This window comes from Lycium ferocissimum, unplaced genomic scaffold, assembly GCF_029784015.1.
Source record: "Lycium ferocissimum isolate CSIRO_LF1 unplaced genomic scaffold, AGI_CSIRO_Lferr_CH_V1 ctg10077, whole genome shotgun sequence".
Classification (NCBI taxonomy): domain Eukaryota; kingdom Viridiplantae; phylum Streptophyta; class Magnoliopsida; order Solanales; family Solanaceae; genus Lycium; species Lycium ferocissimum.
Window position 1 is genome coordinate 557 of NW_026713138.1, and position 19,746 is coordinate 20,302.

General features: G+C 36.3%; 1 long non-coding RNA gene across 1 annotated transcript; it reads right to left on the reverse strand.

Moving 5' to 3' along the window:
• Positions 1 to 6,341: 6,341 nt before the first annotated feature.
• LOC132041384 (uncharacterized) lies at positions 6,342 to 18,261 on the reverse strand. The gene is made up of 2 exons (XR_009411012.1): positions 18,122 to 18,261; positions 6,342 to 6,550 (listed from the first exon to the last, which is right to left on the reverse strand). It is a non-coding gene; the product is annotated as an uncharacterized LOC132041384 (long non-coding RNA).
• Positions 18,262 to 19,746: the final 1,485 nt, after the last annotated feature.

Consider the following 19,746-nt stretch of genomic DNA (forward strand, 5'->3'; position numbering starts at 1 on the left):
GAAAATATGCTTTAGGTATGTTTTCTTTTTTTGACAGTTGATTATATATTCAGATCATGGAACAAATCAGACCACCTATTTTACCTACCCTAGTCATGTCTAGCCGCCTTAAGTATGCTTTAAAAAGAGAAAAAAAGGAGTAATGATTACAGATCTTGAAAAGAAGGAGTAATGATTACAGATCATGAATAAGCCATAACTTTCAAATCTTACTCTTCCCAAAAAGACTATTCGACTACCCTTCTTTCCACGGAAGTATGATTCTTTCCTCTCTCACATCGAAGCCATAGAAAAAAAATCCCAAATTAAGTCAGAAGCTCTTATAGTCTCTCATCCCATCATACTCCCCTAAAGTCAGAAAACTCCCTCCATCTCACCATCACAAACCCATCTTTCCCAGATGTCCAAATAATTTTACCAACTGGAAAGACGAAGGAGGAAAGAAAATTAGGTGGAGCTCATAAACGGGGGGATACGTTAAAATATCCAAAACAGGGGATAGAATGGAGGAAGTCAGTGATAGAAGCTCATACATAAAGGATTCATCTGAGCTATTACATTATAGGAGACATTGAGATATAAGGGTTCATGGAGAAATAAGGAAGGAAGAAATAGAGAAAGAACCCTCCACCATCTAGGAAAGAATAACAGTCCGGATCTTGGTCCTCATGGGCGAAATTAGTGGAAAAAGATGGTGGGTCTTCTTGGAGAAAAAGGCCGACCTTGCATATCACTTTATGATCTATGCAAGAAGATGAAATGGCCAATACAAGTAGTCGTCCAATCGACATGAAAAGGGCTTGATTCAAAAGTGATTAAGGGAAGAAACAAGAAAGTAATATACTTCCCATACGATATTCTTAGAGCTCACTTTCCAAATATAATAGAACTCCATAGGATTAGTCTTTCCCTAAAAATATCCTTGTACAAAGTTTAGAGTTCCTACGATCTGTTGTATATGGTTGTAACCCAGGGACTAGAATTGTACTTGCTGACATAAAAAAAAACTACTGCATATCTTACAAGTTGTGCTTAACTGCATGACATGAATGTTTTCTTGACTAAAAAACAAGTAAATGTTCTTATCTCTGTGTATGCGATGGCCCCCGTAGGAGAAATACATTGAGATACTAACCATAAAAAATTTGGGGATTAACTTTTTAATGATGCCAAAAGGGGGAAGATTGAACTGTGCTAATAGCTTTATGACTTATATGCTTACATGATTAAATTTAAGTTCAAAGTCGAAGCTGTAGTGATGTGTGAAATGGGTTTAGGTTGAAGAAACAGGTTGAAACAAGGTATACGAGCACAGAAAGACAGGAAGTTCTTCATCATCAAAATGAAGGAATTTGTTGGCATTAGCTAGACTAATGCATATATGAGTTTTAATAATGGCTTAAGTAACTAAAACGCCCCTGAACTTGGCTCGTTTTGCAACTTTAGTCCCCAAGTAGTGATGGACTTCAAGACACCCTAAAAAATGGGTTTCATTACACCCAGTGATGACCGGAGTAGTGTAGTCACTCGCGGTCTAGCGTAAATAAGGCTTATAGGCCTCCGTTATATTAATGCCATGGCATTTTCATCCTATGTGTCCTCCACGTAGATAAATTGTTTTGAAAAAAATTGTAAGCTCGATTTTTTTTATAAAAATACTGGAACCTTATGAAAATATTTATTTTAAATCTGGAATATTTTATTTTAAAAAAAAAAAACTGAAAAACTACAGTTTTAATTAAGGGAAAAGTGTTCAAAACACACTCTAACTTTGGCCGAAATTGCTATAACACACTCCAACTTTGCGGGAGTCCTATGACCCCCCTGGACTATTTTTTTGTGTATTATTGAGGTATTATTGGTGACGTGGACTCAATAGTACCCAATATTGAGGGACTCACTTTTTTGTCCACGTCACCCAATAATACCCTCGATAATACAAAAAAAAAATAGTCGAAAATCATGCACTCCCTTACAAGTTGTGCTGTTATAGCTTTTGGCCATGACATTGGATGTGTTTTGAATACTTCTCCCTTTAATTAAAATATACGCAAAAATGGATTTTTTTTTATATAAAAAATGAAAACTTGATATTTTTTAAAAGTGTCCTAAAAAATCATTTTCATGATTCTTTTAAGACACTTCTTTAAAAAAGAAGGAAAAACTGATTTTTTTTTTAAAAATGTAGAAAACCCATTTTTTTTAAAAAATAATCCATTAGATTAGTTTTTAAATCTAGAAAAAAATTATCAGTTTTCCACTTTATTCTTAAAAAAAATCGATATCCCACATTTTTAAAAAGTCCGGGTTTTTAACCAAAAATTCAATTTTCAAATTATTTTTTAGAAAAATGAGTTTATTTAGTTTTCAGTTGTTAAAAGTCCAAGTTTTTAAATAAAAAAAAATAAATTTTCCTTTTTTTTTTTTTTTTTAAATATGCTCTACGATTTTTCAAGATTTAAGAAGTTCCCGATTTTTTAATAAAAAATTCGGTCCGGAGGATTTATTTTTAAAAAAATGGGTTTTCCACATTTAAAAAAAAAAATTAGTTTTTTCTGATTTTAAAAATTTATACTTTTTTTATGAATTTTCCAAAATTGATTTTTCTTTTTTAAAAAAAAAAAAAAAAAAAAGTATACGAGCACGTCACGCGCACATTAGCGTGTGACTACACTTCTTCCACGTGGCCGGCTCGGGGATGAATTAAAACCCATTTTGCTAAGTTTAGGGGTGTCTTGAAGTGCGACAATAGTTTGGGGACTAAAGTTGCAATTCGTGCCAAGTTTGGGGGGCGTTTTAGTTACTTAAGCCTTTAATAATTGACAAACGGGCAAAAAATGAGTATACCATGAAGAAGATAAACCAGGTCTAGATACATATAAGAATGCGCAAGAATGATTGACTAAAGCTACGCAGCTGTATGAATGAAGCAAAAGTTCCAAATAGAAGAGATTAGTTGTATGAATGAGAAAGAATGCAGCGCACATTAAACAAGTTCAAAGACCTGATCACAGAGACAGTTGCAAGTAGTGCACATGAATCAGATTCACAAACATGTTCCATCAGATACGATAATAACAGAGAAAGAAGTGACCTAGCCGACAAAAATATTCAGTATGCAGCATAAATGATTCAATGAATAGAACAATGGAACAAGGCAGCAAAAGGGAGAGACACAGAGAGAGATAGATGACTCAGTGAGGAAGTAGTTCAATGAAGAAATAAAACAAGTGTGCAAGCATGTTCTATACCAAAGAGTAATCATATGCAGAAGAGAGATGATCACACGTCATTAGGTGCAATGGATGAATGACCTAGCAGTGATCAGTGGTGAAGGACTGGAGAAGGCCAATTGCAGACACAGAGCTTACAGTTACATGAAACAAGTCTGTCAACATGTTCCAGCAAAGATCTCATAAGCAATGCAACAACAGATGAAGAATGAAAGAGATTGATGGAACAGGTACATGAATATGTTCTAGCTCAATAGTGTATATATTCAGAGATAGACTAACTAGGTAGATCAAACATGTTCCAAACAAATCTTGCAGCAATAAGGATTTTTAGCAGAATTATGGCAAAGACTTGGCAGTCAAGTATGAAAGATTCCTTGTAATAATTGTCGATATTAGTAAGCCATCTACAAGGAAAAGAAGCCGACTCAAAAAGAAAGGAAACAAGTACAACAAAAAACCTTATGCGTGTTATTGTCCAACAAGGAGAACGTTTTGTCAACCGACCTGGGAGCTAAAAATTTATAAATACCCACGTCTTACCTAGAAGAAGTTTTCTGCACTCACAAAGAGAGAATTCAGAATATTGAGCGAGGAGAGGATTTATCCATCATATTCAAGAATCCGGGGTTGCGTCCATCATACAAGAAGACGGATTTAAGGAGCTGTACTACTGAATAATGTTTTCCAGCTCTTAGATCTAGAATCTTGTATTAGGTTTGTGGTATCAAGTTGTATCTTTATCAGCTTAGTTAGAGACATTAGAGTAGATTCAAATGTTGTAACTTTAAGTTAGAGTCTATCTTGAAGATAGATTGCTAATCAGATCTTAGATAGCAAGTCTGTTGTAGGAATTAGGTTGCACAGTTTGTAACTTAATTTGTAGTTCGCTCAATTGTAGTGAAGTTCGAGGTAAATCCTGCAGGTTTGTAGGTCGTGATTTTTATCACCTTTAAGCCGGGTGATTTCCACGTAAAAATCTAGTATCCTTTAACTTCATGTTTGTTTTTATTCCGCAAACACTTGTATAGAATAGGTTAGGTAACGCGTTCTGTCCATAGGGCGAAAAGTAGGTACACATTAGGACAGACATTTAGGTCGTGCAAAGCTAACAATTTTTCTTGCTTATGTTTAGATGCGAACCCATTGTGACATTTATGTCCCTGTAGGATCTTAGGCGCTTTTGAACTGCCCGTATTCACCTTCAATTACTTTACCTCCACCCTTACTCGGATAATATTTTGAGTACAACTTTTAAACGTCTGCCTCGAATTCTAGGCTTAATGATCCTTTTAACATTTGAAATACTTTATACTAACTTTATCTGAAATACTTTTTGAGAGGTGTGATAATGCTCTTGTGAAATTGAAACTTCATGCACTTGGATCCTTCTGCAGTGTGTGAATTTGTACCATCTAATGAATCACCTGCGATCTCTTGACTAGTCATAACTAAGCCTTACATAAATCAATTACTGATTTACCAAATCTACTTATCTCTCATAACTTAGTTCTAAGTAACTCCTCTTGGGTCCTATGTCCTCCTATCTTTATTTACACCTCATACCAGTTTCCTAAGTCTCAAATGTTCGGTTACACTTACTGTTAGTTAGCATCTCTATCCAGGGGGTTGCTACTGTCCCCTTCTTAGAATTTATATATATATATATATAATATCCTAGGGTCTTCACACATCTGTAGATTCTGGATAAAACAATCATATTCGTTCTGAACCTATTCATCATAATCCTTCTTACCACTCTGTCACTAACAAAGTGCGTGATTTTGCTTCGGTACTTATCATACTCTCTCCCTTTTAAGAGAATGGATAACACCTCATGCTCAAGGGTTTCATTCCTGTAGAGTCAAATTATTGCCTCAACATCTTTCGTAATCCTTCGCACTTCTGATAACTTATAACTCGTCCTAATATAATCCTCTCTTACTAGGGATAACTGAATCACTTACATGCTTAAAGTGCCATGTATCACAGCTGACATGCTCGATCTTGATAAACTCAACCTTTACTCATAATTCTTGTCTTAGGAAAGGCTTTCATTTAATAATCGTCAAGGGCTGTTCTTTTGTCATTCATTCTCTTACTACCTAATTGTTCGTTTCGTGAATATCGCAATACCAACTTTTACCAAAATCCTTTGAGTTCCTAACTCGCATTTAGTTTAGCTTAAGATATTTCTCAAAATCCATATCCCCTGATCCAGGGAGCTAAATCAACCTATTGATATCTTTATTAAAATCGTCTTATAACTTACTCCTTTTTATAACCTCTACACTCGCCTTCTCTTGCCCTTTCATTTACTTATTTACGAACCTTGCTGCACTGCCATACTTTAGCTATCAGCCCTTAATTGTTTCTCACGTTTGTTCATATCTTTAAGGCTTCACTTATCTTTCGACCAATTTCCTTCTAATATCATCTGCTCTTATCTTACTCTAGAGCGAGGCGTTCTTTCGCTTCTAGCTTCTCTCTCTTCAACCGAGCTTATCCTCTAGTAGCCTAATATTTCTTTTTCACCGAGGTGTGAGTCATACTGAGGTAAATACTCATCCTACATATAGGGATTCAAATGCTTACACTACTGGAAAATAGGCTTATGGCAACGCCGAGAAAACCGTTGCTATAGACAGGAGCACCGTTGCTATATATCTATAGCAACGGTTTATCATGCGTTCCATCGCTCGCGTGCCCATATATCTATGGCAACGGTTTGTGCAACGGTTGGCGAAACCCGTTGCTATATCATTATCTACGGCAACGGTTGTTCCTTTTTCGATGCAACGAGTTTTTGTGTGTATATGGAACGGTTTCTAACCGTCCCCATAGACCTTTAAGCAACGACTTTTGAGGCTATTGCAACGGTTTCGTAGAGGTTATTGCACCACCTTTTACTTTATTGCAACGGTTTTTGTCTAATGCAACGGTCTTTTTATTTGTTATTTGGAACGACCTATTGCCATGGTTTGTCCGAAATAGTAGCCACGGTTATAAATTGATATATATATATATATATATTTTTACATATAAATAAATAAAATACATTACAAATTACATAAACCGTAAAAACACAATTTTTCATAATCCAAAATATCCAACATTCCTAATCCAACATATATACCCGTAAAAGCAAAATGTTCAACCCAAAATGCATAATTAAGTTTTACATTTCAAGATTTAGGATAAGTTTCAAAATGTTCGATAGCAAAAAGATTCTTAGAACATGTAGAAATCTTCATAAAAGATCTTCTCAAGTAAGATCAATGTCTTCTTGTCTCCGTCCCTTTCTTCATTTTCGACACCTACAAAAGAGAATAAATAATGTCAACGCCCTTCAAATGCACGCGCACATAATACAAAGAATAAATAATGTCACCGCCTTCATATTGTAAGTTTTGTCATCACCAAGGGCATGAAGAAAATAGGCTGAGATTGATGTTGAAAAAGAGAGGTTTTCAACAAGGTGATATTGAGCGATTGCAATGGGGACAAATTTGAAGGTGATTTACGTCAATTTTTGAATATAAAAAAGAATAAAGATGTTGATGGTTGTGCTAACAAACACGGGAAGGCTCATGGTGCAAATGGTATAGCGATAAGGTTGTGGAAAATATAGACGACCGTGCGAGAACAAGCGTTGGAAAAGCAATTAATCGCTAATAGCAAAAGGCAAAAACGGATGGCTTTACAAACAACGAAACTAGAGGAAAAGATGCGAGCAAAAATGTTCTTTGCGGTAATTTTTGATGTTGTGCAAACTAAAAACAAGTTTGCGGTACTAAAGGAGGGTGAGGATGAGGCATCAGTAGTAGAAATTGCTGATGATGCTACTGGTAGGCAGCTGGTTGTAGAAGATTCTGATGCTCGTGTGTAAAAGGTAGAGGTGTCAGGGAAACAGTTGGTGGAAATTCATAAGGGTACGATTGGTACAAATACCGCTCGAAATACTCGAATCGTTGGGTTAATGCACCAGTTCATTCGGTTGCACAAAAGGTAGCAGATGGCTCAATATTGCACCGTAGTGGCAAAACCACCGAATGAGAATTCGATAAGCAACCGAGTGCGGCGACGAGGCTCAAAAGAATGCGAGCGGTGATAATATTGGTAAGACTAAAAATGGGTTGAAGCCTCTTTTTCAAGTCCAAAGGTGCGAAGGCCACTATGAATAAGGCTTGGTTGTAGAACACAGTGCGAAGCTCAATGCGGTGCTAAGGTGCAAGGTTTGGTTGATGAAAACGATCCGAAGAATGCACGAGAATTCAAGTTAATTCTCCGGTGAAATTCGGTCACAAACAATAGCAAAGTGCATCAAAAATAAATGATACGGCCTCAAAAATAAAAGACTTTGTCTCAAGGCAAAGTCTTGCCCTCTCCGCATAACTTCCTTAAGGAAAAACTAAAGTTATGCCGGAGGGCATAACTTTTCCTCAAGGCATAATTTAGTTTTGCCTTATTGGGCAAAACTTTTCCTTAAGGAATTATGCCTTATGGGGCAGACTTTTAATTAAGGTATAACCAAAAGTATGCCTTAACTAAAAGTGTGCCTTGAAAAGTTAAAAAAAAAAAAAAAAAAAGTCTCAAGGCAAAGTATGCCCCCTCCGGCATAACTTCCTTAAGGAAAAACTAAAGTTATGCGGAGGGGGCATAACTTTTCCTCCACCCTAGTAATAATCGGTGGTAAATCTGCATCTTTGTCCCTTAAATTTGGAAGGAACTCCAAATCTACTTGAATAATATTGCACTTACCCTTTAAGATCTATAATTATATTAAGTATCATCAAGGAAGTCAAATGTTTATTTCAAGAACAAAAATGCAGATTCGATGGAATCGATTCGGATATGCCGCAAAGGAAATAAAAGGAGTTCACTATACAAGCCAAGGATAGCCGACTATATGTTCCACATAGAGTGAAAGCACAAGCAAATAACACGTGATCTACTTTTATATAATTAAGCTACTACTCTGGCATTCCAATTATTCAAGGGCTATTACGTTAATGGAAAAACTATTTGGGATTGGCCAGTCACATCACAGTAGAAAAATAGATGATTTTTACCTTCTATTTCATTTCAATAGAAATAGCAACTGCTACAAATAGCAAGGCCCCTTCTCTGACTTTGTCTTGTACGAGGCATGCTTCCTTGTTTACCAACCATGGAAAACAAGCAATCGAAAATGAACTTGTGTTTTCCGTTTCGACTCCATGGCTACTTCCCAAGGTTGCATTTGGAAGACATTAATCGACATGTAGTGTGTCCAAATTCCATCAAACTTCAAAATCCCGATATCAATTTACTTGAGTTAAATTTGACTAGCTTTCATCTCAAGGCAAAGTCTCCCCCTCCGCATAACTTCCTTAAGGAAAAACTAAAGTTATGCGGAGGGGCATAACTTTCCTCAAGGCATAATTTAGTTTTGCCTTATTGGGCAAAACTTTTCCTTAAGGAATTATGCCTTATGGGGCAGACTTTTAATTAAGGTATAACCAAAAGTATGCCTTAACTAAAAGTGTGCCTTGAAAAGTTAAAAAAAAAAAAAAAAAAAGTCTCAAGGCAAAGTCTGCCCCCTCCGGCATAACTTCCTTAAGGAAAAACTAAAGTTATGCCGGAGGGGGCATAACTTTTCCTCCACCCTAGTAATAATCGGACTGAATCTGCATCTTTGTCCCTTAAATTTGGAAGGAACTCCAAATCTACTTGAATAATATTGCACTTACCCTTTAAGATCTATAATTATATTAAGTATCATCAAGGAAGTCAAATGTTTATTTCAAGAACAAAAATGCAGATTCGATGCGATTCGGATATGCCGCAAAGGAAATAAAAGGAGTTCACTATACAAGCCAAGGATAGTGACTATATGTTCCACATAGAGTGAAAGCACAAGCAAATAACACGTGATCTACTTTTATATAATTAAGCTACTACTACGGCATTCCAATTATTCAAGGGCTATTACGTTAATGGAAAAACTATTTGGGATTGGCCACCACATCACGGTAGAAAAATAGATGATTTTTACCTTCTATTTCATTTCAATAGAAATAGCAAATCGCTACAAATAGCAAGGCCCTTCTCTGAAGTTTGTCTTGTCGAGGCATGCTTCCTTGTCTACCAACCATGGAAAACAAGCAACCGAAAATGAACTTGTGTTTTCCAGGTGATTCGACTCCATGGCTACTTCCCAAGGTTGCATTTGGAAGACATTAATCGGCGTAGTGTGTCCAAATTCCATCAAACTTCAAAATCACGATATCAATTTACTTGAGTTAAATTTGACTAGCTTTCATCTCAAGGCAAAGTCGCCCCCTCCGGCATAACTTCCTTAAGGAAAAACTAAAGTTATGCGGAGGGGGCATAACTTTCCTCAAGGCATAATTTAGTTTTGCCTTATTGGGCAAAACTTTTCCTTAAGGAATTATGCCTTATGGGGCGTACTTTTAATTAAGGTATAACCAAAAGTATGCCTTAACTAAAAGTGTGCCTTGAAAAGTTAAAAAAAAAAAAAAAAAAGTCTCAAGGCAAAGTCGCCCTCCCGCATAACTTCCTTAAGGAAAAACTAAAGTTATGCCGGAGGGGCATAACTTTTCCTCCACCCTAGTAATAATCGGTGGAATCGCATCTTTGTCCCTTAAATTTGGAAGGAACTCCAAATCTACTTGAATAATATTGCACTTACCCTTTAAGATCTATAATTATATTAAGTATCATCAAGGAAGTCAAATGTTTATTTCAAGAACAAAAATGCGGATTCGAATCGATTCGGATATGCCGCAAAGGAAATAAAAGGAGTTCACTATACAAGCCAAGGATAGCCGACTATATGTTCCACATAGAGTGAAAGCACAAGCAAATAACACGTGATCTACTTTTATATAATTAAGCTACTACTACGGCATTCCAATTATTCAAGGGCTATTACGTTAATGGAAAAACTATTTGGGATTGGCCGGTCACATCACGGAGAAAAATAGATGATTTTTACCTTCTATTTCATTTCAATAGAAATAGCAAGCTGCTACAAATAGCAAGGCCCCTTCTGCGAAGTTTGTCTTGTCCGAGGCATGCTTCCTTGTCTACCAACCATGGAAAACAAGCAACCGAAAATGAACTTGTGTTTTCCGTATTCGACTCCATGGCTACTTCCCAAGGTTGCATTTGGAAGACATTAATCGGCATGTAGTGTGTCCAAATTCCATCAAACTTCAAAATCCCGATATCAATTTACTTGAGTTAAATTTGACTAGCTTTCATCTCAAGGCAAAGTCTCCCCTCCGGCATAACTTCCTTAAGGAAAAACTAAAGTTATGCCGGAGGGGGCATAACTTTTCCTCAAGGCATAATTTAGTTTTGCCTTATTGGGCAAAACTTTTCCTTAAGGAATTATGCCTTATGGGGCAGACTTTTAATTAAGGTATAACCAAAAGTATGCCTTAACTAAAAGTGTGCCTTGAAAAGTTAAAAAAAAAAAAAAAAGTCTCAAGGCAAAGTCTGCCCCCTCCGGCATAACTTCCTTAAGGAAAAACTAAAGTTATGCCGGAGGGGGCATAACTTTTCCTCCACCCTAGTAATAATCAGTGACTGAATCTGCATCTTTGTCCCTTAAATTTGGAAGGAACTCCAAATCTACTTGAATAATATTGCACTTACCCTTTAAGATCTATAATTATATTAAGTATCATCAAGGAAGTCAAATGTTTATTTCAAGAACAAAAATGCAGATTCGAGAATCGATTCGGATATGCCGCAAAGGAAATAAAAGGAGTTCACTATACAAGCCAAGGATAGGCGACTATATGTTCCACATAGAGTGAAAGCACAAGCAAATAACACGTGATCTACTTTTATATAATTAAGCTACTACTCGGCATTCCAATTATTCAAGGGCTATTACGTTAATGGAAAAACTATTTGGGATTGGCCGGTCACATCACGGTAGAAAAATAGATGATTTTTACCTTCTATTTCATTTCAATAGAAATAGCAAGCTGCTACAAATAGCAAGGCCCCTTCTCGAAGTTTGTCTTGTCCGAGGCATGCTTCCTTGTCTACCAACCATGGAAAACAAGCAACTGAAAATGAACTTGTGTTTTCCGGATTCGACTCCATGGCTACTTCCCAAGGTTGCATTTGGAAGACATTAATCGGCATGTAGTGTGTCCAAATTCCATCAAACTTCAAAATCCCGATATCAATTTACTTGAGTTAAATTTGACTAGCTTTCATCTCAAGGCAAAGTCTGCCCCTCCGCATAACTTCCTTAAGGAAAAACTAAAGTTATGCGGAGGGGGCATAACTTTTCCTCAAGGCATAATTTAGTTTTGCCTTATTGGGCAAAACTTTTCCTTAAGGAATTATGCCTTATGGGGCATACTTTTAATTAAGGTATAACCAAAAGTATGCCTTAACTAAAAGTGTGCCTTGAAAAGTTAAAAAAAAAAAAAAAAAAAGTCTCAAGGCAAAGTCTGCCCCCTCCGGCATAACTTCCTTAAGGAAAAACTAAAGTTATGCCGGAGGGGCATAACTTTTCCTCCACCCTAGTAATAATCGGTAGATCGAATCGCATCTTTGTCCCTTAAATTTGGAAGGAACTCCAAATCTACTTGAATAATATTGCACTTACCCTTTAAGATCTATAATTATATTAAGTATCATCAAGGAAGTCAAATGTTTATTTCAAGAACAAAAATGCAGATTCGATAGAATCGATTCGGATATGCGCAAAGGAAATAAAAGGAGTTCACTATACAAGCCAAGGATAGTGACTATATGTTCCACATAGAGTGAAAGCACAAGCAAATAACACGTGATCTACTTTTATATAATTAAGCTACTACTACGGCATTCCAATTATTCAAGGGCTATTACGTTAATGGAAAAACTATTTGGGATTGGCCGGTCACATCACAAAGAGAAAAATAGATGATTTTTACCTTCTATTTCATTTCAATAGAAATAGCAAGCGCTACAAATAGCAAGGCCCCTTCTGCGAAGTTTGTCTTGTGCGAGGCATGCTTCCTTGTCTACCAACCATGGAAAACAAGCAATCGAAAATGAACTTGTGTTTTTCATTCGACTCCATGGCTACTTCCCAAGGTTGCATTTGGAAGACATTAATCGGCATGTAGTGTGTCAAATTCCATCAAACTTCAAAATCACGATATCAATTTACTTGAGTTAAATTTGACTAGCTTTCATCTCAAGGCAAAGTCGCCCCCTCCGGCATAACTTCCTTAAGGAAAAACTAAAGTTATGCCGGAGGGGGCATAACTTTTCCTCGAGGCATAATTTAGTTTTGCCTTATTGGGCAAAACTTTTCCTTAAGGAATTATGCCTTATGGGGCGTACTTTTAATTAAGGTATAACCAAAAGTATGCCTTAACTAAAAGTGTGCCTTGAAAAGTTAAAAAAAAAAAAAAAAAAGTCTCAAGGCAAAGTCCCCCCTCCGCATAACTTCCTTAAGGAAAAACTAAAGTTATGCGGAGGGGCATAACTTTTCCTCCACCTAGTAATAATCGGTGGATCGAATCTGCATCTTTGTCCCTTAAATTTGGAAGGAACTCCAAATCTACTTGAATAATATTGCACTTACCCTTTAAGATCTATAATTATATTAAGTATCATCAAGGAAGTCAAATGTTTATTTCAAGAACAAAAATGCAAGATTCAAGAATCGAAAAATGGGATATCGGATATGCCGCAAAAGGAAATAAAGGAGTTCACTATACAAGCCAAGGATAGATGATTTTTGACTATATGTTCCACATAGAGTGAAAGCACAAGCAAATAACACGTGATCTACTTTTATATAATTAAGCTACTACTCAAGCGGCATTCCAATTATTCAAGGGCTATTACGTTAATGGAAAAACTATTTGGGATTGGCCGTATGCCTTAACTAAAAGTGTGCATCACACGGTAGAAAAATAGATGATTTTACCTTCTATTTCATTTCAATAGAAATAGCAAGCTATAATTATATTAAGTATCGTAAATAAAGGCGATTCCCTTCTTATAAGGCCCCCTAGGGTTCCGAAGTTTGTCTTGTTCCACATAGAGGCATGCTTCCTTGTCTACCAACCATGGAAAACAAGCAATCGAAAATGAACTTGTGTTTTCCGCATTCGACTCCATGGCTACTTCCCAAGGTTGCATTTGGAAGACATTAATCGAAGCGTAGTGTGTCCAAATTCCATCAAACTTCAAAATCCAAATTCGATATCAATTTACTTGAGTTAAATTTGACTAGCTTTCATCTCAAGGCAAAGTCGCCCCCTCGGCATAACTTCCTTAAGGAAAAACTAAAGTTATGCGGGAGGGCATAACTTTTCCTCGAGGCATAATTTAGTTTTGCCTTATTGGGCAAAACTTTTCCTTAAGGAATTATGCCTTATGGGGCGAACTTTTAATTAAGGTATAACCAAAAGTATGCCTTAACTAAAAGTGTGCCTTGAAAAGTTAAAAAAAAAAAAAAAGTCTCAAGGCAAAGTCTCCCCCTCGGCATAACTTCCTTAAGGAAAAACTAAAGTTATGCGGGGGCATAACTTTTCCTCCACCCTAGTAATAATCGGTGACGGAATCGCATCTTTGTCCCTTAAATTTGGAAGGAACTCCAAATCTACTTGAATAATATTGCACTTACCCTTTAAGATCTATAATTATATTAAGTATCATCAAGGAAGTCAAATGTTTATTTCAAGAACAAAAATGCGATACAAGAATCGATCCAGGAAATAAAAAGGAGTTCACTATACAAGCCAAGGATAGCTGACTATATGTTCCACATAGAGTGAAAGCACAAGCAAATAACACGTGATCTACTTTTATATAATTAAGCTACTACTACGGCATTCCAATTATTCAAGGGCTATTACGTTAATGGAAAAACTATTTGGGATTGGCCGGTCACATCACGGTAGAAAAATAGATGATTTTTACCTTCTATTTCATTTCAATAGAAATAACAATGCCTACAAATAGCAAGGCCCCTTCTGCGAAGTTTGTCTTGTACGAGGCATGCTTCCTTGTCTACCAACCATGGAAAACAAGCAACCGAAAATGAACTTGTGTTTTCCGCATTCGACTCCATGGCTACTTCCCAAGGTTGCATTTGGAAGACATTAATCGACATGTAGTGTGTCCAAATTCCATCAAACTTCAAAATCACGATATCAATTTACTTGAGTTAAATTTGACTAGCTTTCATCTCAAGGCAAAGTCGCCCCTCCGGCATAACTCCTTAAGGAAAAACTAAAGTTATGCTTGGAGGGGGCACAACTTTTCCTCGAGGCATAATTTAGTTTTGCCTTATTGGGCAAAACTTTTCCTTAAGGAATTATGCCTGAGTTTTAATTAAGGTATAACCAAAAGTATGCCTTAACTAAAAGTGTGCCTTGAAAAGTTAAAAAAAAAAAAAAAAAAAGTCTCGAGGCAAAGTCCGCTCTCTAGCATAACTTCCTTAAGGAAAAAACTAAAGTTATGCCGGAGGGGCATAACTTTTCCTCCACCCTAGTAATAATCGGTGATCGAATCGCATCTTTGTCCCTTAAATTTGGAAGGAACTCCAAATCTACTTGAATAATATTGCACTTACCCTTTAAGATCTATAATTATATTAAGTATCATCAAGGAAGTCAAATGTTTATTTCAAGAACAAAAATGCGTATTCGATGAATCGATTCGGATATGCCGCAAAGGAAATAAAAGGAGTTCACTATACAAGCCAAGGATAGCGACTATATGTTCCACATAGAGTGAAAGCACAAGCAAATAACACGTGATCTACTTTTATATAATTAAGCTACTACTACGGCATTCCAATTATTCAAGGGCTATTACGTTAATGGAAAAACTATTTGGGATTGGCCGGTCATCACGGTAGAAAAATAGATGATTTTTACCTTCTTCTATTTCATTTCAATAGAAATAGCAACTGCTACAAATAGCAAGGCCCCTTCTAAAGTTTGTCTTGTACGAGGCATGCTTCCTTGTCTACCAACCATGGAAAACAAGCAACTGAAAATGAACTTGTGTTTTCCGGATTCGACTCCATGGCTACTTCCCAAGGTTGCATTTGGAAGACATTAATCGAAAGTGTGTCCAAATTCCATCAAACTTCAAAATCCCGATATCAATTTACTTGAGTTAAATTTGACTAGCTTTCATCTCAAGGCAAAGTCCCCCTCCGGCATAACTTCCTTAAGGAAAAACTAAAGTTATGCGGAGGGGGGCATAACTTTTCCTCAAGGCATAATTTAGTTTTGCCTTATTGGGCAAAACTTTTCCTTAAGGAATTATGCCTTATGTAAATGCGTACTTTTAATTAAGGTATAACCAAAAGTATGCCTTAACTAAAAGTGTGCCTTGAAAAGTTAAAAAAAAAAAAAAAAAAGTCTCAAGGCAAAGTCTTCCTCCGCATAACTTCCTTAAGGAAAAACTAAAGTTATGCGGAGGGGCATAACTTTTCCTCCACCTAGTAATAATCGGTGGCCCGAATCGCATCTTTGTCCATTAAATTTGGAAGGAACTCCAAATCTACTTGAATAATATTGCACTTACCCTTTAAGATCTATAATTATATTAAGTATCATCAAGGAAGTCAAATGTTTATTTCAAGAACAAAAATGCGAATTCAATGAATCGATTCGGATATGCCGCAAAGGAAATAAAAGGAGTTCACTATACAAGCCAAGGATAGTCGACTATATGTTCCACATAGAGTGAAAGCACAAGCAAATAACACGTGATCTACTTTTATATAATTAAGCTACTACTACGGCATTCCAATTATTCAAGGGCTATTACGTTAATGGAAAAACTATTTGGGATTGGCTACCACATCACGAGAGAAAAATAGATGATTTTTACCTTCTATTTCATTTCAATAGAAATAGCAAGCCCCTACAAATAGCAAGGCCCCTTCTGCGAAGTTTGTCTTGTCGAGGCATGCTTCCTTGTCTACCAACCATGGAAAACAAGCAACCGAAAATGAACTTGTGTTTTCCGCATTCGACTCCATGGCTACTTCCCAAGGTTGCATTTGGAAGACATTAATCGGCATGTAGTGTGTCCAAATTCCATCAAACTTCAAAATCACGATATCAATTTACTTGAGTTAAATTTGACTAGCTTTCATCTCAAGGCAAAGTCCGCCCCCGGCATAACTTCCTTAAGGAAAAACTAAAAAGTTATGCGGAGGGGGAACATAACTTTTCCTCAAGGCATAATTTAGTTTTGCCTTATTGGGCAAAACTTTTCCTTAAGGAATTATGCCTTATGGGGCAGACTTTTAATTAAGGTATAACCAAAAGTATGCCTTAACTAAAAGTGTGCCTTGAAAAGTTAAAAAAAAAAAAAAAAAGTCTCAAGGCAAAAGTCTCCCCCTCCGTGATAACTTCCTTAAGGAAAAACTAAAGTTATGCCGGAGGGGGCATAACTTTTCCTCCACCCTAGTAATAATCGGTGGTTAATCTGCATCTTTGTCCCTTAAATTTGGAAGGAACTCCAAATCTACTTGAATAATATTGCACTTACCCTTTAAGATCTATAATTATATTAAGTATCATCAAGGAAGTCAAATGTTTATTTCAAGAACAAAAATGCGATTCGATGTAATCGATTCGGATATGCCGCAAAATAAAAGGAGTTCACTATACAAGCCAAGGATAGCTGACTATATGTTCCATGTAGAGTGAAAGCACAAGCAAATAACACGTGATCTACTTTTATATAATTAAGCTACTACTCCGGCATTCCAATTATTCAAGGGCTATTACGTTAATGGAAAAACTATTTGGGATTGGCCGGTCACATCACGGTAGAAAAATAGATGATTTTTACCTTATTTCATTTCAATAGAAATAGCAAAACTGCTACAAATAGCAAGGCCCTTCTCTCAAGTTTGTCTTGTACGAGGCATGCTTCCTTGTCTACCAACCATGGAAAACAAGCAACTGAAAATGAACTTGTGTTTTCAGTTCGACTCATGGCTACTTCCCAAGGTTGCATTTGGAAGACATTAATCGGCATGTAGTGTGTCCAAATTCCATCAAACTTCAAAATCCGATATCAATTTACTTGAGTTAAATTTGACTAGCTTTCATCTCAAGGCAAAGTCCTTCCGCATAACTTCCTTAAGGAAAAACTAAAGTTATGCGGAGGGGGCATCTTTCCTCAAGGCATAATTTAGTTTTGCCTTATTGGGCAAAACTTTTCCTTAAGGAATTATGCCTTATGGGGCAGACTTTTAATTAAGGTATAACCAAAAGTATGCCTTAACTAAAAGTGTGCCTTGAAAAGTTAAAAAAAAAAAAAAAAAAAAAAGTCTCAAGGCAAAGTCTGCCCCCTCCGGCATAACTTCCTTAAGGAAAAACTAAAGTTATGCCGGAGGGGGCATAACTTTTCCTCAAGGCATAATTTAGTTTTGCCTTATGGGGCAAAATTTTTATCATTTACCAAAATGGGGAAGGGAAGCCGAGCAATCAAAACTTAGGGCTACCATCCTTAAATTCCAATTTTAATCGATTTTAGAGTATTTATAAACAAGCTTTTCATTATAACCGAAAATGCTTTTTTTAGTCAAAAGTCGAGTGCATTCTAGTGATCCACAACCTCTCTCAAATTCACAAAATTAATTCCTCATAATTCAAGCATGCCTAGCCATATAGGGCCTCCATCTATATTTCCTCATCCCATAAATGAGAACTAGCTAAAAGTCAAGGTTATTGGAAAACGAACTTGCCAAATCGAAAACTAAGAAGATGAAAATGGGACTTTAAATAACAACCAAAAGATAAAATTCAATTACCAACGAAACCAATATAAAATTCAATATCAAACGAATTGTAAGAGCTACAAAATATTATTGAAATTACCTTTCGACGAGCAACGAATTGAGGCGTTTGAGAGTTGAGAATGCTTCGAGCTTTCACCGTTGACAATGAGTTTAGAACAAGAATAAACAAACACAAATGAGAAGCAAAAGAAAGGAAATTCCAAGAGCAAAGAAAACCTAATTTCTCGTTAGATTCTTGAGAGAAATAATCGTGTCTCACAAGCTCATTTTATACAACAAAATCGAACAATCCAACATTAGACACGGCATTAACTTTGAAAACGGAAAGCTCACACCTTTCCGCTAGATATTTACTAAATCGAAGTAATTCCACCCAATTCTTACAACAACAAAATAAGCAAGCGAGATATTGTAAAAATATTGAGACAAAAAAAAAAGGAATATCAAGAAATCAGAGCCCATACTTATTCAAAAAAAAAAAAAAATCAAAACCCATACCACAAATGATTTTATTTTAGAATTGGAAGAACATGCAAAATAAATCCAAAAAAAAGAGATGAGAGAATAGAGAAGATAACTTGGAATTGAGTAACCCAAGCTACGAGATTCAAGAGAGCATTGATAATTAGGGTGCAAAGTGAAGTAGAAATTTGTAGAGAGAGATAGAGTGAGGTGGGTGATGAATTTAGTAGAGAGAGAGAGAGAGTTCGTTGTTTAATTTGGTTCAATACAAAAGGATTTTACTTTTTGGCTAAAAGGAAAAATAATGTGGTCTCTCTATTAGGCGGGCTACGAAAATAAGAAAAATTTGGGAGGGAATTTAAAACCGTTGCAATAGAAACAAAAGCTCGCGTCCCATTAGGGACATGTATGTACGGTGAAAATACAATTGCAACGGTTTAGACGCTAAAGTGTAGAATTTAACGGTATAACCGTTGCAATAGAAACAAAAGAATCGGTTGTATTAACCGTTTGCAGGAAGGCGTTGCCATAGCCCTAATTTCCAGTAGTGTTAGCCCCGAATTTTCTAAACACTCAAGAAGTCGTATTCGACTATACAATTCCCGGGTACTCCATATATATATATATCGCCTCAAAGGTAATGTAGACACGCTCATAAAACTTTTTAGTAATGCCATAAAGTTCTAACAATCTGTCCAACACTAAGGACTACTCTAACCCTCATTTTCTATCCAGAGATCTCGCCCCTTAATAAGGTTACGACTCTGGGCGCCTATAAATCCTGAGTTGGATTGGATGCTACTCACTGTAATTCTACCACCACTGAAAGTAGGATAATAACACTTGTGTTGCTCTATTCGAACCCCAGCTACTTTACTGTCTTTTCTATTCAGGTACCTCGTACCTCCTTCACCTTACTTCTTTTTCCTTCTAAAACTCATACTTTACCTTTTTTTTATGCTTTCATTACCTTTATATGTACGGGTGAAATAAATTCCCACACTTTTGGAGCTCTAGCATGATACTTGCACATCAGGTGCACACATAATCTAATAGGACCGCACATTTACTTATCATAACACGAGTTAAAATCGAGTCCCTATGATTCAGCTCTATTGCACGATCTGGAGTAAGAAAGAAGGGTAACCAATCCTAAATGCCCTGTAGCTTCCTGTTTATAGAATGTAGTGCACAACACACTTATAAACAAGACTCCACTAGATACGACTTGTAGACTACCTA